Here is a 22,772-nt window from a genome sequence, read left to right as displayed (position 1 = left end):
CATTTATCCCGGATAATCTGATATATCTATTTTTTCATAAAATCCTTCAACACTGCCTGTTTTCCCAAATGAGACCTCTGTTTCATTTAAACCCATTTTGCTATTGTTGCCCACAAGAATCACAGCCACCTCAATGCCTGCTGTTTTCCTTTGTACACGGCCCAGACGAGCACTATATCTCCTTGGGTGGAATATTAAAAAGTTTAGAACAACCCCAGCAGGACTGTCGGTTGTCGGTTCCACTGACAGACAAGTTGAGAATACTTCTTAAGTTTGGCTGAAATCTGCCTCCCAGCCACTTTGATCCCTTTCACAACTGATGGAGTTGGGTATGTTTGCTGATGAGCTTTTTAGAGCTTACAGTATTAGTTTAATAAGTAATTGTTAAAAATAAAAAAAAAATTGAAGTATCAAAGTGAAAGTCGCTCAGTTGGGTCTGACTCTTTGCAACCGCATGGACTATACAGTCCATGGAGCTCTTTCAGGCCAGAATCCTGGAGTGGGTGGCCTTTCCTTTCTCCAGGGGATCTTCCTAACCCAGGATCAAACCCAGGTCTCCTGCATTGCAGGCTGATTCTTTATCAGCTTAGCCACAAGGCAAGCCCAAGAATACTGGAGTGGATAGCATATCCCTCCTCTCGGAGAAGGCAATGGCACCCTACTGCAGTACTCTTGCCTGGAAAATCCCATGGGTGGAGGAGCCTGGTAGGCTGCAGTCCATGGGATCGCTAAGAGTTGGGCACGACTGAGCGACTTCACTTTCACTTTTCACTTTCATGCATTGGAGAAGGAAATGGCAACCCACTCCAGTGTTCTTGCCTGGAGAATCCCAGGGACGGGGGAGCCTGGTGGGCTGCTGTCTATGGGGTCGCACAGAGTTTGACACGACTGAAGTGACTTAGCAGCAGCAGCAGCATATCCCTTCTCTAGGGGATCTTCCTGTCCCAGGAATCGAACCAGGGTCTCCTGCATTGCAGGCGGATTCTTTACTAACTGAGCTATGAGGGAAACAAACTGAAGTATAGTTGATGTAAAATATTATATGCTACAGGTGTACCATAGAGTGATTCACAAAGTTTAAAGGCTATATTCCATTTATAGTTATTATAAACTATTGGATATATTCCTTATGTTGTACAGTCTATCCTTGCAGTATTATATGTAGTATTTTTACATAATAGTTCATACCTTTTGACACTCTACACTTGTACTGCTCCCCCCATGCCCTCTTCCCACTAGTAACCACTAGTTTGTTCTATACATTTGTGAGTCTGCTTCTTTTTTGTCATATTCACTAGTTTGTTGGGTTCTTTAGGTTCCACGTATAAGTGACATCATACAGTCTTTGCCTTTCTCTAATTTACTTCACTTAGCTTAGTACCTTTCAAGTCCACCAATGTTGTTGCAAATGGCAAATTTTCATTCTTTATTATGGCTGAGTAGTATTCTATTGTACATCTGGACTACATCTTCTTTATCTAATCATCTGTGCATGGACACTTAAATTGCTTTCATATCTTGGCTATTGTAAATAATACTGCCATAAGACACTGGGGTGTATGCATCTTTTTGAATTAGTGTTTTTGTTTCAAAAAGGAATCATTTATTTAAACAAGTATCTTATGTGGCTCCAGTAAAATACTGTACGCTTTAGGAATTTGTTAGGGGATAATATCTCCTAAGTGTTGGGAAGAGTATTAACTGCCTAATAACTTTTCTATTTCTGAACCTATTTCAACAAATCTTTGCAGAATGCCTACCACGTGTCAGCTGCCATTCTAAGTGCCGGGGATATAGAGCAAAGAGTAAAAAAGATGAAAATTGTTATTAATGAGAACTTTTCATGCCTCACTGAAGAATTTGGTTTATATAGTCAAAATACTAACCTGGAGCAGGGATGTGATTTTAGTTATGACCCTGTCTATGTATAGTGACTTGCCTGAAATGACACTGCAGCTTCCGTGTTGTAACTCATACACTCAATGCACACAGTTACGATTTGGCTATCAATACACATATTCCCTGAGGTCAACCACCCTTCAAAAACGGAGTGGTGCTTTTCAAGAAAAAGGCTTGAATTTTCACTGCTCATCTTGGGCCTAGTTCCAAGGTCTTCTGACGTTGTATTTACCCTTCTCTGAACTCCAGTACTTTGGCCACCTCATGCGAAGAGTTGACTCATTGGAAAAGACTCTGATGCTGGGAGGGATTGGGGGCAGGAGGAGAAGGGGACGACAGAGGATGAGATGGCTGGATGGCATCACTGACTCGATGGACGTGAGTCTGAGTGAACTCCGGGAGTTGGTGATGGAGAGGGAGGCCTGGCGTGCTGTGATTCATGGGGTGGCAAAGAGTCGGACATGACTGAGCGACTGAACTGAACTGAATTGAACACTGTTTGGTCCATGTCCTTCTAAAAACTCAAAAGCTTAAAAAAAAAATAATAATAAAAAATAAAAAGTCAAAAGCTTAATAGCTTGTAAATGGCCTAGCTGGGATTAACACCCAGGCAGCATTAATTCCAAAGTCGATGGTCTTTCCTATATTACCTTTCAAGGGCTAGGACGACACAGACAGGTCAGCTGTTGAGAAAACCCCAGCTCTCCGACAGTTCAGCTCAGGTAGGACCCATGGAAGGAAGAACTAGTTTTAGGATGTGAGGTAGAAAGACTTCTTTTGTCTGGACACACTGACTTGAAGTGCCTACAGAACACCCAGTGGCGACATCTACCAGGCATTCGAGCAGTCTGCGAGTGTCATGTTTCTCCTCTCCTTTTGATAAACACAGAAATCTCCTGACCATTAAAAAATATACAGCTTCAAAATATACTTCATAACAAAAAAAATTACAGTGTCAATTCTGTCATTATTCTATTGTGTGGTATTCACGATACTACAAGACTGTTTGCTCTTCCGCTTCAGGTAACACAGATAGTGGAACACAGCACAGTTCCTGCCCGAAAGAGAGCTTTGCACCCTTGGCCACAAAACTGCAGAAAAACACAGATGCTTAGAGACCCTGACAACCTCTCTCTGGTTCTCTTGTGCTGTTGTTGCTCAGTCATTTCCGACTGTTTCCGACCCCAGGGACTGTAGCCCGCCAGGCTCCTCTGTCCATGGGATTCTCCAGGCAAGAACACTGGAGTGGGTTGCCACTTCCTTCCCCACTGGTTCTCTTGAAGTTACTGACATAAACAGTAGGGAAAGGTACGGATATGACTTGAACTCCTTGACATCGGGCGGAAGGTTTCCCTTGAGCTTCTCTTGCTTCTTCCCTCATTGAGTCACTTTTCCCACTCACCCTTCCAGGCACGTGGATTTCTGGTGCTTCAGGGGGATGTGTCTTTGCTCCTCCATGTGACATGCTCTGTCAGGAAACCTGGTTGTCTTTCTTCTCTTTGTCCCTTAAATCTTACCACTTTCCTGAAACCATTCTGAGCCACTCCAGATGAACCATCTGCCCTCTTTTCAATGGCTATCATCTTAATTCTTGTCACTCCATACATGGTATTCATCTTCTTAAAGGCAGGGGCCAATCTTAATTATATTTGCAGTCCCAATGACAAGTAGCAGAGCTAATTGGGTCAAACTGCCAACATCTGCTAGATCATCGAAAAAGCAAGAGAATACCAGAAAAACATCTACTTTTGCTTTATTGATTACACCAAAGTCTTTGACTGTGTAGACCACAACAAACTGTGGAAAATTCTTCAAGAGATGGAATACCAGACCACCTTACCTGCCTCTTGAGAAACCTATATGCAGGTCAAAAAGCAACAGTTAGAACCGGACACGGAACAAGAAGACTGGTTCCAAATTGGGAAAGGAGTACGTCAAGGCTGTATATTGTCACCCTGCTTATTTGACTTATATGCAGAGTACATTATGAGAAATGCTGGACTAGATGAAGCACAAGCTAGAATCGAGATTGCCGGGAGAAATATCAATAACCTCAGATATGCAGATGACACCACCCTTATGGCAGAAAGTGAAGAGGAACTAAAGAGCCTCTTGATGAAAATGAAAGAGGAGAGTGAATGAGCTGGCTTAAAATTCAACATTTAAAATAGGAAGATCATGGTATCTGGTCCCATCATGTCATGGCAAATAGATCAGGAAATAATGGAAACAGTGAGAGACTTTATTTTCTTGGGCTCCAAAATCACTGCAGATGGTGACTGCAGCCATGAAATTAAAAGATGCTTGCTCCTTGGAAGAAAAGCTATGACCAACCTAGACAGCATATTAAAAACCAGAGACATTACTTTGCCAACAAAGGTTCATCTAGTCAGAGCTATGGTTTTTCCAGTGGTCATGTATGGATTTGAGAGTTGGACTATAAGTAAGCTGAGAGCCAAAGAACTGATGCTTTTGAACTGTGGTGTTGGAGAAGACTCTTGAGAGTCCCTTGAACTTCAAGGAGATACAACCAGTCTATCCTAAAGGAAATCAGTCCTGAAAATTCATTGGAAGTACTGATGCTGAAGCTGAAACTCCAATAATTTGGCCACCTGATGTGAAGAACTGGCATCATGGACATGAGTTTGACCTACTCTGGGAGTTGGTGACAGACAGGGAAGCCTGGATTGCTGCAGTCCATGGGGTCACAAAGAGTTGGACACGACTGAGCAACTGAACTGAACTGACTGGTATAATTAAAATCAGTCCATTAAGAGGTATGCAAACATTTGTGTGAAAAAAGACTGTAGCCCTCCAGGCTCCTCTGTCTATGGAATTCTCCAGGCAAGAATACTGGAGTGGGTTGCTATTTCCTTCTCCAGGGGATCTTTTCAACCCAGGGATTGAACCTGGGTCTCCCATATTGTGGGCAGATTCTCTTACCATCTGAGGCACTTAGGGGAGTCAATAAAATCTCCCATGCAATTTTGGAAGTCAGCTGCCTAGACTCAATTCCACCCTTAAAGCAAAGCAGCATTCTTACTCTTCCTAACAGAGGAAAGGAACATACTGAATACAGAAAAGCTCCTAATAATTTCTGTGTCTGCTAGTTTGGTTATTATCAGAAAAAAATCAGTGGAAACCCCCAGGTCCCAGAGAAGTCCTTGTGAAACTCAAGGGGAGGCTCCTGTGTCTGCATGAGCAGGCCTGTTTTCATGGCTTTGTTTATAACTTGAGCTTGCTTCTCCGAATGCATGTAAGCGCCTGTTCCCTGGAGGCAAATCCATTTCATCCTGGCATGCAGACTGATATGCTACTTTGATAGATATATTTCAGATGATTTCATTGTAACCGTTCTTTCCCCTGGGTACTAACATCTTCTTAGAATGCACATAGAGGAACACAGAGGCCAAGAGACACCGATGAGGCCAAACCACAAACCTCATTCTGCTACCAATTTTTATGCCCTCCCACCCCTATCCAAGTTCGCTGCAAGAGCCATTCGAGTGGTGCTAGAGTATCAAGGAACCTACCCATATTTTGGGAAATATCATGAGTAGGTTCAAAGTAGACTTTAGACATTTAGTCTCAGGCCCAGACTTGTGTCAAACAGGCAAAGACTACATTCAATATACTTTTCTCCTGGATCCCCAAATGACACTTGTGGACAAAGAATGTCACCTGCCAAAGGATGTTGTGGCCATCAAGCCATCAGCCACCCCCACGCCCACCCACACAGCGCACCCTGAGGGGATTCAGGCTGGAGAAAACAGGATACTGGCCCCAGAGAGTGAAGATGTAGATCAAAGGAATGATTTCCATCAACCCAGACTCTTGCATCTTCTCATCCATAAAAAATGGCTAAATTCATTAATTTGAGATGTCTGGTTTTTCTTTAATGAATAGTAATCTTTTGATGTTCCAACTGCTTGTTTTGGTTGCAAAAAACTCCCATATATCCTGGCTCCTCCTCTACCTCTTTGGAGCAGTTGCTCAGAGCTACCTGAGAGTCTGTCTCCCAGACTTAAGTCCTCAGCATGTCCACTGCATAAAACATGGTTGCACATGGTTTTTTCAGTTGACACGCCACACGGTAACACCAAAGTGTGGCACTGTTCCACTCCAGTTTAGTGTCTCATGGAAGCGTGTTTCTGCTCATTTCCGCCACACACATCCTGTTTGTCTGGTCATCTCCATTATGTTGACAGACCACGTTTCCCTCGACCCACCCTTCGATCTGTTCTCCTCGCCTCCCTCAGCAGGGGACAGGCAGACATGTCTCTGCAGGAGCTGGTAACAGGGGATCCTTCTCCATGGACAAGCTTGTGAACCAGCCTGGCTGTGACCGCAGAGCCCACCGAGAAGGTTCACACCCTGAAGCACACTCGGACACGGTCTCACGGACACTTCCACACACATACGGCATTCCCCCCATCGCTGTTGTCTCTGTCTTATGCGTGGGAAAGGAAACCAGCTCACAGTTCAGCACTTTGCCTGCCCCTACCTTCAAGTGGGGGCAGGGAGGGACAAACACATCCTTTGAAAGAGCCGGCCTGGGGGAGCTGTCCCTTGTAATCTGTAAAATGGTCAGAAATTAGGACCGGGCCAGTGAAAACACACCTTTTTGCACTGAAAGAACAGAAACCAGGAATATTTTGACTCCATTTCTAAAGGCCTTTGCCTGCCCTTTGCTACGTTCCAGGAAGACTTCATCAGGAAAGTGAAAGTCTACGCCTCACCCCCTCTATCCACGGCCGGCGGGGCGAGGGTGCTGGTTCTGAGCCCACCTTGTGTCTGCACCAGGTGAGGGGCGTGGCCCCACAAAGCCCCGCCCCCCAACTATCGCGCAGGTTGTTTACAGGTGACTGACGTGTCGTGAAGCTCTGAGTTTTAGGACTGTGTGAGATCACTCATCTTTTGGATCCACTCTCTTCACACATAAAACTCTCTGGGGCCCAAAAGAGCAATCCGTTGGTTGGCTGGCTGTGGTCGAGTCAGCCTAGGACTGCCTTTCACTGTGGGGCACAAGAAGTAAATTGACGTGAAATTCAGATTTGGAGAGCCTGCTGTTCAGGAAACAATAGCATTTCCTACAGTCAGGCACTGTTTTAAGTCCTTTTCAAGGATTAGCTCATTTCATCCTCCTGTGAACCTTGTGAGGCTGGGGTTTGCATCCCATTTTGGAGGCTAAAAACTTGGCTGGGGTCCCACGAACAAGAAGTGGTGGAACCAAGGTCTGAACCCAGGAAACTGGCTCCAGAAGCCACTTGCAAGGAACTACGCTGAACTGTGATGAGAAGCAGGGGGCCAGCCTGGCTCTATCAACTCATCACCATTGTCAAGGTGGCCAACTAACTCAGCCCAGTGGTTTCTCCGTGGTTGGTGGGCTGTCTGGTGAGGCCAAAGATGTCGAAAAGCTTCTGATTGCACTTGTCTGGCTGTGAAAGTGAGTGTGCAAGGCCTTTTATCTGACAAAGATAATTCCACGTAATGACAGCATCAGCTGAACAATGTGATAAAGGAAGAGCTCTGAACCAACATCGTAAGAGGAACAGAAAGCCAGTACCCCAGATACAATTCCATCACGGACCTAAACAGCACAGTGAGGATGGTTAGCACCCTTGCGGCAACACTTGGGAAATCATGAATAGCACTAATTGTGCTTTAAAACATTACTGTCCGATTATAATTTTGATTGCTTTTATAGAATGTGAAAAATTAAGAGAGGACGTTTCAAGCCAGGTACTTAAGCACAATAAGCTGTTTTAAAAGACAGTTGTAAGAACAGAATATTGAAAAGAGATTTGAATTCTTTAGCCTTTAATTTCTCACTTGTCTCACTGAGTAGGTAGGGAGAAAAAGGGCCAGGGAAGCTTTCAATTTAAAAAAATACAGAATATAAACAAGGTAGCTGTGATTCTTATTTACTAAATTTCAAAATATGTAAAACTGTAGACTTTAGCTCAGAAGCCAACTGCAAATAAAACACATATTTAAATGCATACAAAAATAAATTGAGATTATCAAACAGAAAACGCCCCCAAATGAAAGGTACTAAAAGCTTCAGGTTGTCACATACCAGGGACAAAAAAATTAGATAGTAGCTGACATCTAGAGAAAATATTGCCATGGAAACCACTTGGGCTTCAGCCTCTAATGGGGCAATTTGAGATACTTTAACAAAACTGCTGCTATTAATTATAATTTAATTTAAATTGCAACATTCTTTTTGTAGTGGAGTCTGGGCTTGATGAGGCAAATATGTCTTTGTTCTTCCAGCGTCTTTGTTTCCTTTCACTTTACGCACTCTCCTCAAATCTGAGCTCTGTGGCAGAAAATTATTTTTTTTCAAACTATTTGTTTTAGCCATTCACTGTTGACTGATATTTTAGAAACTGATATGAAAATCAACTGTTCTTAGCTAGGATGCTGAAGAGGTCAGGGGACAGGTTTTGTTTTAGGAGAGCCAATTTGTTGATCCCATCTTTCAGGAGCGAGAGATTTCTCAAGGTCAGCAGGCTTTCACTCAGGCAAGCACTGTGTGGCAGGCCCTGGGCGAGCCTCGGTTTTGTGTTTCTATTATACCTTTCCCCTCAATGTCTCCAGAATGACAACCAGACAGAATTTTAGAGCCCGAGTGGGGAAGAGATTATGAATTTTGGGGTTTGACTTGGGAAGGTAAACAAACCTTACATTTCTAGCTTCTTAAAAGAGCAGCTAAGGACTTTCTTGGTAGTCCAGTGGTTAAGAATCTGACTGCCAATGCAGGAGGCAACAAGGGTTCAATCCCTGGTCCAGGAAGATCCCTCGGGGCAACTAAGCCCATGCACCCCAACTACTGAAGTCTGCCTGCCCTCGAGAAGCCGCTGCAATGAGAAGCCCGCGTGCCACATCTAGAGAGTAGCCCTTGCTCCCCGCAACTAGAGGAAACCCAAGCGCGGCAGCAAGACACAGAGCAACCGGAAAAAAAAAAAAAGAGTGGCCAAGTGGCAGCTGCTTGCATGAGTGTTCCAGATCCAGTGACCAAGAGTTTAATTAGGTGAAGGGAAATAGAATAAAGGAACTTGTCATCCTCTGCTATAGGTCTTGACTATTTAAATAATGCCAACTTTAAGGTGCTAAAAGAACAATTCGGTTTTACTAAATTCCCTCCTTCCATCTGTTTTTAAGCTGTCTCAGTTGCCTTTCGGGAAAGTGATCCATTGATACTCCCAAGGGAGGGTGACGGTGCGTTCTTCTGTCTGCTTAGCTATAAGGAGGCATCTGGGTTAGAAGCAGCTCATTATTGACTCAGACTCACACAAGACAAGACATATGATGTCCTTTTCATGCCAAAGATGTCTGGTTGTTTTTCATGTGGGCAAAGTGTCGCCTCTTTGGCATTTAATTCTAGTTGTTTCTAAGTCAGTTGTTGAAGCTCTGGCTGACTAATGTGGCAGGCACTGTGGATCATGGATCCTTATGACCCATAGTGCCTGCCACAGGGGCTGGTCTGTGACCTCGGCTAAAACACGGGATGGCACTTTGGTCAGAGCCATGTGGTTGGCTGGTACAAGGGTTGCCAGAACCAGCTTTCTGGGTTCACTAGGACGTTCTGTGCACCCTAGTGAAAGTTGCTCAGTTGTGTGTGACTGTTGGTGACCCCATGGACTATACAGTCCAGGAATTCTCTAGGCCAGAGTACCGGAGTGGGTAGCTGTTCCCTTCTCCAGGGGATCTTTCCAACCCAGGGATCGAACCCAGGTCTCCTGCATTGCAGGTGGATTCTTTACCAGCTGAGCCACCAGGGAAGCCCTCAGTGTATCCTGCTGTAGGGCTAAGCCGAGCCTGGAAAGCCCAGCTCTGGGGCGTATGCAGCCTCTTCCTCCACGAGGATGACTGCTCCATCGTGTGCGGGCCACCACTCCTTTCCCTCGCCACCGGGTTTATAAATCCACGTTGACATTAACAGGAAAGCAAGAAGGAGGAATCCCAAATGTGGGGCATGTGACAAATCTGGGGAGTACCCTTTAAACCCCTTTCTAAGGGAAAAATCGAGTAGGGAAACGGCAATCCACTCCAATATTCTTGATGGAAGAATCCCGTGGGCAGAGGAGCCCGGCAGACTCCAGTCCGTGTTGTTGCCGAGTCGGACACGACTGAGCGCATATACATCATCTGAGGGAAAACAGGCTTCCAGGCTGCACGCAGCCCCCGGCCCCCCACCTCCAGGTGCCGGCACTCACACAGGCCCCTCAAGGTCAGGGAGGCAGCGCCTCGGCCTTGAGTAAGTGGGAGGAGGGGGTTCGTTGGCCTTGAGTGGATCGCGCAGGCTTTGTCTTCTCTTGCATGCCTCATTCCAATGTGCCTTTAGGAGAAAACAAATGAACTGACTCCTAAGTGCTTCGGTTCAGAGCTTTCCAACTTGAAGGCTCAGGCAAACCACCTGGGATCTGGTTAAGACGCACGTTCTGACGGCCTTGGGCTGGGAGCCTGTGTTGTGGGCTGCAGGGGAGCTTGAGTGTACATACCGCTCTTTGAGCAGCAGAGCTTTAATTGCGGCTCACGGTGGTTCACATCTCCTGCTGTTCCTGTGCGTGTGTGTTTAATGTGGTGCCTGAGAAGAAGCTGAAATGATTGCTTCTGAGACTGTTTTTTTTGGAGGGACTGATTCCTTGTGTGCTTTTTAAATGAGAGGTATGACAGCACACCCCACCGTGCCACTTCCTTTAACCCTATTTCTTTTGAGTCTTGTGAAAGCTACTACTAGGAACCCTGCTTTCATTTAGGAGGACAATTCTTTAGTATTAAATATTTTGAATGTAGAGGGGGGGAATCTATTACTGATCAATATTCAGAGCTGTCTAAGAAAAAACCTGTTTGTGCGTGCGTGCTCAGTCATTTCTGACTCCATGACCCCATGGACTATAGCCCACCAGGACCCTCTGTCCATGAGAGTCTCCAGGCAAGAATACTGGATTGGGTTGCCATGCCCTCCTCCAGGCATCGTCCCAATGCTGGGATCAAATCCCTGTCTAGTGAGTCTCCTGCATTGGCAGGTGGGTTCTTTACCACTGAGCCACCTGGGAAGCCCTATCACCAAGGAGTTTAATAAATGATTATCTTAGACAAGTCCTTGGAGACCTTTTCTGGTTTAAAACACCTGATTCTCTAAAGCAGGTGTATCAGGGAGGAAAAATATTTCTGTAAGCAGCTTTTGGCAGGAAGAGCTCTTTGCTGGAGGCCCCTTTTGTCTTGTCACTAACTTCTAAACCAGGTTCCCCCTGCTCTACTCATCTTCTGCCCAGCACACCTTTCAGATCTGGTGATCACACAATTCCTTGTCTAGCCTGTTGGTCCTTTCCATAGATGATAGAAGCAGAACTGAAGAATACGTGATTAACAGATGACCAGATGTCTTCGGAGAGCTCATGGACAAACCGTGAGAACAAGATGGCATCTGAGGAAAGACCAGGAGGAGTCAGCCAGCCTGCACAAGCCTGCACACAGTGGGGGTGGCGGGAACCCTGCCCCCCATATCTCCTCAATCAACTGAGATCACTTCCCTTCCTCCCTTAAACAACATTCATGGCCCAGCAGAACCTTTGGAGAAGGTTTCTGGGGATGATGAAACTCCCCAGATTGTGGTGTTCTGATTAAAAGCAATTTTCCTTTCTACTAACATTCACCTCTCTCTTGAGTATTGATTTTTCGAGTGGTGAGCAGCCGGATCTGATTTGGTAACACTGTGATGTCGTCATATAGCTTTCTGGCAGTACAGATGCATCCACAGGCATATCTGAGAAAACTGATGTAGTTTTAAACACACTGGGCTATCGGTTTCTCTGGAGTTGATTGGTTTTGTTTGAAGGAACTGTCTCCTTGCTGCTGGTTCTTGCACGAATGGGTTGTGCAGTGGCAGAATGCAGTCAGCTGGGGGGAAAGCCTGAGGCCACACAGGACCATAGTGTGCCCAGGGTCCCACAGCATCAGAGCGACTGACTCCCACTTGGTGAAATGCTGCAACATGGTCATGCTGGCCGCCAAGTCCAGTGAACACCCTGGCTATGCAGCGGTCTCAGCTAATACAATCTGTGGGCTCCTGATCAGCAGGGCAGTCGAAGCCAGAAGTGTCTGCTGAATCATGGAAATGGCTTCAGTTTCTTCAGTTCAGTCGCTCAGTCGTGTCCGACTCTTTGTGACCCCGTGAATTGCAGCACGCCAGGCCTCCCTGTCCATCACCAACTCCCGGAGTTCACCGAAACCCACATCCACCGAGTCGGTGATGCCATCCAGCCATCTCATCCTCTGTCGTCCCCTTTTCCTCCTGCCCCCAATCCATTCCAGCATCAGAGTCTTTTCCAATGAGTCAACTCTTTGCATGAGGTGCCCAAAGTACTGGAGTTTCAGCTTTAGCATCATTCCTTCCAATGAACACCCAGGACTGATTTCCTTTAGAATGGACTGGTTGGATCTCCTTGCAGTCCAAGGGACTCTCAAGAGTCTTCTCCAACACCACAGTTCAAAAGCATCAATTCTTTGGCGCTCAGCTTTCTTCACAGTCCAACTCTCACATCCATACATGACTAGCGGAAAAACCATAGCCTTGACTAGATGCACCTTTGTTGGCAAAGTAATGTCAGTTTCTTAGGAGGGAGTAGTTGAGAAATTAATAATAGTAATAAAGAAAAACTGAAGTGAAACTAAAGAGCCTCATGATGAGGGTGAAAGAGGAAAGTGAAAAAGCTGGCTTAAAACTCAACATTCAAAAAACTAAGATCATGGTATCCAGTCCCATCACTTCATGGCAAATAGAGGGGAAAAAGTGGAAACAGTGATATGTTTTATCTTCTTGGGCTCCAAAATCACTGCAGACAGTGACTGCAGCCATAAAATTAAAAGACTCCTTGGAAGATCAAACCAGTCAATCTTACAGGAAATCAACCCTGAATACTCTTTGGAAGAACTGAGGCTGAAGCTGAAGCTCTAGTATTTTGGTCACCTGATGGGAAGAGCTGACTCATTGGAAAAGACTCTGATGCTGGGAAAGATTGAAGGCAGTAGGAGAAGAGGGGCGACAGAGGATGAGATGGTTGGATGGTATCACTGATTCGATGGATATGAACTAGGGCAAACTCTGGGAGATGGTGAGGGACAGGGAAGCCTGGTGTGCTACAGTCCATAGGGTCACAAAAGAGTCGGACATGACTTGGCAACTGAACAACAACTCCTTGGAGGGAAAGCTATGACAAACCTAGACAGTGTATTAAAAAGCAAAGACATCACTTTGCTGACAAAGGTCTGTAGAGTCAATGTTATGGATTTTCTAGTAGTCATGTACGAGTTTGAGAGTTGGACCACAAAGGCGGCTGAACACAGAAGAATTGATGCTTTTGAATTGTGGTGCTGGAGAAGACTCTTGAGAGTCCCTTGGACAGCAAGATCAAACCAGCCAATCCTAAAGGAAATCAACCCTGGATACTCATTGGAAGCACTGATGCTGAAGCTCCAATACTTAGGCCACCTGATGTGAAGAGCCAACTCATGGGAAAAGACCCTGATGCTGGGAATGATTGAAGGAAAAAGAAGTGGGTGGCAGAGGATGAATGGCTGGATGGCATCATTGACTCAATGGACATGAGTTTCAGCAAACTCTGGGAGATAGTGAAGGACAGATAAGCCTGGCGTGCTGCAGTTCATGGGGTTGCAAAGAGTTGGACATGACTTACAGACGAACAATGATGATAAAGAGGAAGAAAGTAACCCATCACAGTGAATAAGCCAAAATGTTTTTTGTAAGACATTCCCTGATATATTTTACCTTTTTTTCTAGACAGTGGTCAAGAGTTGGCACCGTTCAGAAGATCCGTGTTTTCAGGAGACCCTGGAGAGACTACCTTCAGAATTCTGCTGAGAAAAGCACCCACCAGACACCAAGGAAGTCCCAGCAAAGTCTCTGGACTTGGAGAATCTGTGGCTGGGAGTTCAGTGAAAATAACATTTTTTTTAAAATCACCTAAATCTAGTCAGGGCTTCCAGGTGGCTCTGCCCACCAATGCAGGAGGCCTTGGTTCAATCTCTGGGTTGGGAAAATCCCCTGGTGGAGAGCATGGCAACCCACTCCAGTATTCTTGCCTGGAGAATCTCATGGACAGTGGAGCCCGGTGGGCTACAGTCTATGGGATGGCAGAGAGTTGGACACAATTTAGCAGCAAACAGCAAATCTTATCAAAAGACGAGTATCCTCATTTGGAAGACTATTTAGGCGCAGTTAATCATTTGAGGAACCAGGCAAAGATAAAGGGTCCTCTTTTACTATTGTTTTGTGGAAATTTCTAGTAAATTCAAAGGCCATAGTTTGACTGAGGGTGGCTCTTTTGGAAATGCCTAGATATTACTTATTTTGTTACCACTGTATGTCTTTCAAGGGAGTAGAATGAATAATAAAATGCATTTTAAAAACATCTAATCTTCTGCTACAACTCCATATCTCAACTTGCAGATAAAGTTGTCTTCAGTAGAAGATGTTTATACTCCAGCTCTATGTGGACCAGCTCTGTCAACATCCCTGGGGCTTTGGCTATGCAGGATTATCTGTGTTGTAACTGCTATTTCATCTAAACCAAAAATTGCCCCTTTCTAAGCATCTGGTCCCATCACTTCATGGGAAATAGATGGGGAAACAGTGGAAACAGTGTCAGACTTTATTTTTGGGGGCTCCAAAATCACTGCAGATGGTGATTGCCGCCATGAAATTAAAAGACACTTACTTCTTGGAAGGAAAGTAGGAAAGTTATGACCAACCTAGATAGCATATTAAAAAGCAGAGACATTACTTTGCCAACAAAGGTCTGTCTAGTCAAGGCTATGGTTTTTCCTGTGGTCATGTATGGATGTGAGAGTTGGACTGTGAGAAAAGCTGAGCGCCGAAGAATTGATGCTTTTGAACTTTTTGTGGTGTTGGAGAAGACTCTTGAGAGTCCCTTAGACTGCAAGGAGATCAACCAGTTCATTCTAAAGGAGATCAGTCCTGGGTGTTCATTGGAAGGACTGATGCTAAAGCTGAAACTCCAATACTTTGGCCACCTGATGAGAAGAGCTGACTCATTGGAAAAGACCCTGATGCTGGGAGGGATTGGGGGCAGGAGGAAAAGGGGACGACAGAGAATGAGATGGCTGGATGGCATCACTGACTCAACGGACATGAGTTTGAGTGAACTCCGGGAGTTGGTGATGGACAGGGAGGCCTGGTGTGCTGTGATTCATGGGGTCGCAAAGAGTTGGACACAACTTAGCGACTGAACTGAACTGAGCTGAAGTGTTCAGAAACCAGTATAGAGACGAGAGTGGTTTCTGAGAACATAGAGGTGTCTAACCCAGATCACAGCTGGCTGTCAGGACTCTGCCTTCACTGGGGTCTACTAGAGGGGACCCCTAGTAGACCAAAACTAAAGGGCTTTAGACAGTAAGTCTATACACATTTAAAGTCTTTTATCAATGCCCTAGTGGGCTCTTGCTTTTGAAATATTTTTTCCAGCTGTATTAGCACAAGTCAAAGTTTTAAACTTCAGCCTCAAGACAGTGTCTTTTCTTCTGAGGCTGACCTCAGAAAGCAGGATATATAATAACCCCATGCTTGATACTTTCACTGTGTTTTGAACTATTCTTTCCTTGAATTAACCTCAGATCTCAAAATGCAACTGTCTCTGCTGGGTGGCAGGTGGAACAGTCATCAAAGAGCATCCTGGGAAACAAATAACCCTTGTTAGTGACAGCTTCCCGATGCTCCCCACAAAGAGGCTCCTCCTTGGTGCTGGCTCATATGTTATCAAGATAACCTGAGAAACTCCTGCACAAGCCACGTGTGCTGTCAGAGCCCTTTTTCTCATTCATGGCCACAGAGTGTGAAATAATACTTAACTGGCTCCAGCAGTCTGGAGGGTGATTTATTGCGTATCAAAAATGAGCGAGTGGGAAGGAAAAGGACGGTGTATCCAGTAGCAGGGCTTTCTCACCTACAGGCGGTGCAAGCTGCTGGTTATTGGAGACTTCTGCATTATACAGAAGGGACGACAGAAGATCGGAGAGCAGTTCAGAGGGAAGAACTGGAATTCTTTTATGTTTAACTCAGGCGTTTCATTGAGAGAAAGGAAAAGTGAAAAAAGAACTGAATCGGAGGTAAACACGCCTGAATTTCAGACCTGATGATGCTGTTCTCAGCATGAAAGTGGAACTATTAGTTGCTCAGTCATGTCCAACTCTTTATGACCCCATGGACTGTAGCCCACCAGGCTCCCCTTTCCATGGAATTCTCCAGGCAAGAATACTGGAGTGGGGTGCCATTCCCTTCTTCAGGGGATCTTCCTGACCCAGGAATCGAACCTGAGTCTCCCACACTGTGGGCAGATTCTTTACCATCTGAGCCACCAACTTCTCTGTATACTTTAAAGCAATGTGCTGTAAACAGTGGGACCTGGGGTTCATGGTCCTGACAGCATATTCAGACTCTTTGGGGATGGGAGGCAGGTGTCGGGGGGGGGGGGGGGTCCAAAAAGCTCCCCAGAGGATGCTAACGTGCAGACGCCGCTGCAGTCACTCATTAGGTGTTTACTGAGGGATGAATGCACTTTCTGAGTCACACTTTTTTTTTAATCTTTAAAATGTGGTCAGTAATGTCCACTCAGACCACACAGATCTACTATCAGGATGAAACAAAATCATGAACTGAAAGCATTTCAGCCAAGTTATGCACAAATGTATCATTTCTGGCTTTATCCTTTCCTTTTTCCCAGAAGTTAAAATTCTCAACTAAACTTTTGAAAATCACTTTCAGCCATTTCTCACAGGGAAATTTCACAATTAATCTCATTCTCTATGTTTAAAATAATCGCACACTACAATCATATGAATTTTTATGTACATTTATGTTTTAGCATAGACTTGATTTTACCTTTTTTTTTTTTTAAAAAAAAAGGCTTTTGGGGCTGTTCCCAGGCAGAAAGAAACTCAACAGCACAATTAAGGATCTGCCTGGTTTTTAGACACTCTACAGACTTGTGCAGAGCGTGGGGGAATCAACCGAAGATCTTCTCCAACGGTGAAACAACTGACATTGGGTCAAAAACCTCATCTGGCACAATGTTTGTGCAACTTCAGAAACCAGAGGCAGGACACAGGCCCTGAACTGCCAGAAAGGTGCAGTCAGCACTTCTATTAATAGGTGGGGCCTGGCAGGGAATCTCCCGGGGGAGGAGGCACACCCACGGATCCTGATGGAAGTCTTTCTGGATGACAAGTCAGAAAAGGAAGTGCTACCGGATTAATCTGGAAGGCTGAGCTCCCTCGAATGGCCCCAAGGGATATACTAGGATGTTCAGCAATGCAGTGTAGGAGGAAGAGTTCGCACCGGGGCCTCGAGAGAGGTAACGGCAGACACAGACACCCGGGTCAGCCCTGGGCTCAGACAGACTTCCCTTTCACGGGCTTCTCGCAACACTGCAGCGGCATCAGAGCAAGACAGAAGTGAACCCTGCGACTCACTGGAGGGGTTCTGCCATCCACAGAGGAGTTGCTATAGCAACATGCATCACTTGTGACCCCGGCCCTTCCTAGCCCCACGTGATGGAGGTGACAGTGGACAGCCCTGGAAGGCAGGGAACAGGGACGCGCCTCTAAGGATGGTGCCAAGTTGGGTGGGGGTGACGGCTTGGACAGAGTACTGGACAGAACCCCAACATCCTTGGGCTTCAAAATCTGTTGGGTGGGAAGAAGGGAAAGAGGACAACACTGGTGCTGGGAGCCGGCATATTGCATATTGAGTGAGGATCTGTAATAGCTCAACTGCAATTCTATCACTGCCAGGAGCCAGCGTGAGGCACTCCGCCCATGACAAAGGTCATGAGGAAGGAGGCTCGGCATACGCAAAGGCGGGATCGAGCCTCAGGAGTCCCCCTGGAAATTCTCGAGCATCTACCCCCAAAACCAGAGTCTGCCTACTTTCTGCTTTGTGCTTTCACCTACACCTCTGACTTTACGGGGGGCTGTCCCCCACTACCTCTCTCTGGAAAAAGAGTTAGCTTACGGCTCCAGTTAATAATTCCTGGGTGTGACAGTGTTTAACCTACAAACTCCTTTGGAAATCCTCTAGCCTGCCTGAATAGGTTTTTCCGGCCACATGTGATTGTTCAGAGCCTCCCAACTGTGAGAGGCAGGAGATGTTCTAAACTGCCTAAACACAGATTCCTTGAGTAGTTAAAAGATTGATTAGAAAATGTATTGGTGAAGGGTTTTTCACTTGTTGGGCCAATGTTTGCTGCTAAATCTCCATACTCCTTACCTACTGTGTCCTTGGCAGTGTATTGATTGATATAATAGGTGTATAGAAATGTAAAATGCCGCTTTGTCCAATGCTTTTTGGAAGGCTGGCGCCTGACTTTGGAATAATCACCTTTAGAGAAAGATAAGTTTCTTAAAATGTTAACAGGCCTCCGGGCCAGAAGATGATGTCAATCACCTGAACTTTTGCATATGATAAGTTTGCAGGAAAAAAGCCTGGCTTGCTGCATGACTCTACCCCTTCCCCCATTATCCTCTATGCATACCTTAAGGTATAAAAACTACTTTGGAAAATAAAGTGCGGGCCTTGTTCACTGAAACTTGGTCTCCCCATGTCATTCTTCCCTTTAACTTCCGGCTGAGCGTCCATCTGGAGCGCGGATGTCCTCTGCGACCATTTATTTGCCTGGGCTTCTAAGACCCACTCGAGAAGGTGTCTAAGGTGGGGCACCTTCCGCTATTCGAGAGGGCGCCTGCGGCCTCCGTGGTCAGAGCTAACCTGGTGTCACGGGTTATATTGATTTTCCGCGTAAACCAAGCCACTCAGCTTCTTTTCTCCACTGAATTTTCTTACTGAGCTATCCTTATTTCAGCCGCTTTTCTCCACTGAATTTCCTCACTGAGCTATCCTTATTCTATTACTCTTTGTATCCTTAATTAAAGTGTAATTAAGCAGTTATTCCCTGACCCTCGCCTAGCCGTCTCTCCTTCGAATACCCTGGCTCAGCCGGGGCTGGTCCCCGGCACACTGGGATTAAAGAGAAGCCCACAGGAAGGAGGAATCAAGGAGCTGAGAAGTTGTCCCAGAGGTGGGGGTTGGTACCCCTCTGGATTTTTCCATGGTGGTGTTGGGCAGTCCTAGTTAGGAATGAGGAGAACCTGAGTGAAGGCAGCCCCAGACACGGTTGGGCACGTGGGACAGCGAGCAGAGGGTGTCGGGGGCTGAGAGGGGGTCAACCCGCCACCCTTCACTTCAGCCACTCTAGTGAATTTTCCCTACATCAGCTCCTCACCTGCCCCACTGTAATCGGAACACACACCTGCCCACCTGCTCTTGCAGTGATGTCTGAAGGCTTTGCACTTAAGGAGACCTCTAAAGACTGCCCAGGTCCCTTAGATGAGAGTCTAGTCAACAATATTCATGCTGAGACACTGCATCCGGCATGTGTAGTCTGGGAGGCCAGAGTCGTAGAGCTTAGATTTGCTAACTTTGGTTCAGTTCCTCTGAAGGAGGATGTTATGCACAAGCCAAAAATGACAATAAAGAAATATCCAAATGATGTCAAGAGCAGCAAATACAAATGTAAAGAAGTCAAGATAAAAGCAAGAGGCAAAAGAAAACAGAAAATGATAGAACTAATAAACAAATCCAGAGTTGGTCGTTTGGGGAAAAAAAAATCTGTCAGATAATCTGAGAAAAAAGGGAAACGTCTACACCTACAATATAAAAACACATGTATAGAAATTTTCTAAGGAGAGAATGGAAATTATTATGAAAATGTATTTTGTTCAACACTGCAGAAGTGAATTGGAAAACTTAGATTACATGCATGAATTTCTAGAAAAATGTAAAGAGCAGAAATTATAGTAGAGGAGAAAGAGACTCTAATTAGACCAATGATCATAAAAGAAGTTGAGAGAGTTGCTAAGGACCTCCGCTCACACACACACACGAGAAAACAGTCAGCTCCAGTGGTTTTACAGCTGAAGTTCACTCAACTTACAAAGTACAGATGGGAAGGGCTCCAGGGCTATTTCTATCTTTGCAACACACAGAGTGTGGTCCACGGACCAGCAGCATCAGCATCACCTGGGAGGTTGTGAGAGCAGCAGCATCTCAGGTCCCACCTCTGACCTGCTGAATCTGCATTCATTCATCTCCCCAGGCGAGTTGGAGGGGGGCTTCTTGGAGTTACTCCACTGGTTAGAGAGTGATGGAGGAAGTCCTGCCATGGCAGGGACTGCATATCCCAGAGCCTGAAGTCAAGGTGTGGGCAGGCCTGAGTTCCCGTCTGGAAGCCCTGGGGGAAAATGTGCTTCCAAGCTCACTCTTGATGTTGCTAGAATTTGACCTTTGAGGTTGGGGGACTGAGGTCCCAGGCCCCTTCCTGATCTGACTGGGACTGCTCTCCTGGGGGCCTCCCATATTCCTTGCTGGGTGGCCCCTTAGACTTTCTTTTTATAAAAACCCAACTTGCACTCCCCAAAGTAAAAGGATGCTACAATCCCATCTTATCCAAGAATTACTTTTGTAAAAAAACAAAGCTAGACTTCCTTGGTGGTCCAGTGGCGAAGACTCCATGTTCCCAATGCAGGGACATGGGTTCTATCCCTGGTCTGCGGAGCAACTGAGCCCCCGAGCCACAAATACTGGAGCCCCTGTGCTCTAGGGCCCATAAGCCGCAACTACGGAGGCCTGCAAGCCCTAGAGACCGTGCTCCATAACTGCAGGAGAGGCCACTGTAATGAGAAGCCCATGCACCGCAATGAAAAGTGGCCCTTGCTCGCCGCAACTAGAGAAAACCTGTGCAAAGCAACAAAGACCCAGAGCATCCAAAAACAATAGCTTAAAAAAAAAAAGAAAAATATTTTAGTAAAATGACTTTAGTTATACCTTGAGAGAATGCTTCACTATGACTAAAGGTGGTTAACGCTAGGAATAAAAGCATGGCTCACTGTTTCAAAAACTATCAACAGAAGAAAAAGTGCATGGTTATCTCTAAAAGATGTTGAGGTGGCATTGCTGCTGCTGCTGCTGCTGCTGCTAAGTCGCTTCAGTCGTGTCCGACTCTGTGTGACCCCATGGACTGCAGCCCACCAGGCTACTCCGACCATTGGATTCTCCAGGCAAGAACACTGGAGTGGGTTGCCACTTCCTTCTCCAATGCATGAAAGTGGAAAGTGAAAGGGAAGTCGCTCAGTCGTGTCCGACTCTTAGCGACCCCATGGACTGCAGCCTACCAGGCTCCTCCGTTCATGGGATTTTCCAGGCAAGAGTACTGGAGTGGGGTGCCATTGCCTTCTCCGGTGGCATTAGATACTATTTAACACCTAGCCCCAGTGAGACACTTATCAAAACAGGAATCCTCAAGGTATCATCTACATCTAAAAGTCCTAAAGGTATGTGCATATAAGATGTGTCTATACTTGGGCAGAAAACTACGACAGCCCGCTCAGGTTCTTGGTCCTGGGGGGCACACAACTTTTCCCAATTATATTCAATTAAACACTCGTTAGGTTTGCAGTGAAAGAGTTTGCTGATATAATCAGGTGCTAAATTTGCTGTCTTTTTTTCAAATAACTTTTGGATTTTGCACTTTGCCAAAACAGAGGAACTAGTTAGAAATTAACTTATCAGGAAGTATTTTAAGGCTGTCTTCATACGAATTTTGTATGATGTAAAAGGAAGACACATGTTAAGTGGAAAGACATTCCGTTGCTGAACAGGAAAACATTATTTGTGTAGGTGTCCATTACTCTGCAATTAACTTACACATAAAATTCAACCCCCATAAAACCTCTAGGTAATGCCAGTAAAATGATTGGAACACTAAAATTACTTGGGAAAAGCAATGTTCAAGGACAGGAACATCCTGAAAAAAAGAGAGTCAAAGGGCAATTAGCTCTATGAGAAATTAAATGTTATTATAAAAGCTCAATCACGACCGCAGCTTGCTACTATCTCAGGAAGAGTCAGATTAGTGCAACAGATCAGAGAGGCCAGAAGCAGACGTAAATATAAAGGGCAATTTTGAATAGAATAAAGATCGGGGAAAATTGGCTGATGACGCCCCAACCAGTACTGCTGGAACTACTGACCGGCCAGGGTGTGAGCAGAGAAAAGTAAAGCTGGGTTTCCAGCTTATTCTTACCACCCAAATAAATTTCAAATGCAGTAAGTATGTATAGTTTATGGATGAAATCTAGAATTATTAGAAAAAAAAAGGAATAATTTTTAAAACATTTCTAAATGGAGAAGGCATTATATAAAACTCTAAAGCCAGGAAACACTTTATCCTTCATCAGATAAAATTTAGAGGTTTTTTTTTTTACATGGAGGGAAAAACTCATAAATTTAAAAAGTAGATATCAAACTGGGAAACCATTGGAACATGTAGTAAAATGTCAATTTACCTAATATATAAAAATTCTTATGAGTCAATAAATGACCAACAGACCAACGGGAAACAATATGAATATACAAATAATTCTTTGGTCAAGGAATATCAACAGGCAGTTCAGGGAAAAATACACACAAGTGACTTATGAACAAAGATACTTAATCTCACTCATGATTAATGAAACCCAAATTAAGACAACAAAACCACTTTTCAAATACAGTGTAGCAAGATTTAGAAGATTATGATGTAGTGTGTTGATGAGGGTGCAGGGAAAAAGACATTCATATCTTATTGAATTGGAGGTATTCTGACACTGGAGGGTGATTTGTAATACAATCAAAATTAAAAATACATCCCTTGACTCGACAAAATAATATGTATAAAGCTATTCATATGGAAATAAAAGATGGGAACTTAACCATTAGATCAAAAAAATCT

The 22,772-nt window shown here is 45.1% G+C and overlaps 1 protein-coding gene across 1 annotated transcript in view; it reads right to left on the bottom strand.

Annotated features, from left to right (window-relative positions):
- CNTNAP2 (contactin associated protein 2) overlaps positions 1-22,772 on the bottom strand; it is a 2,308,807-nt gene that overhangs the window by 10,869 nt on the left and 2,275,166 nt on the right. The window lies entirely within an intron of this gene.

The sequence above is a fragment of the Bubalus bubalis genome, chromosome 8 (genome assembly GCF_019923935.1).
Source record: "Bubalus bubalis isolate 160015118507 breed Murrah chromosome 8, NDDB_SH_1, whole genome shotgun sequence".
Lineage (NCBI taxonomy): Eukaryota > Metazoa > Chordata > Mammalia > Artiodactyla > Bovidae > Bubalus > Bubalus bubalis.
Note: the sequence above shows the minus strand (reverse complement) of the source record. Positions and strands in the feature narration are given on the sequence as shown.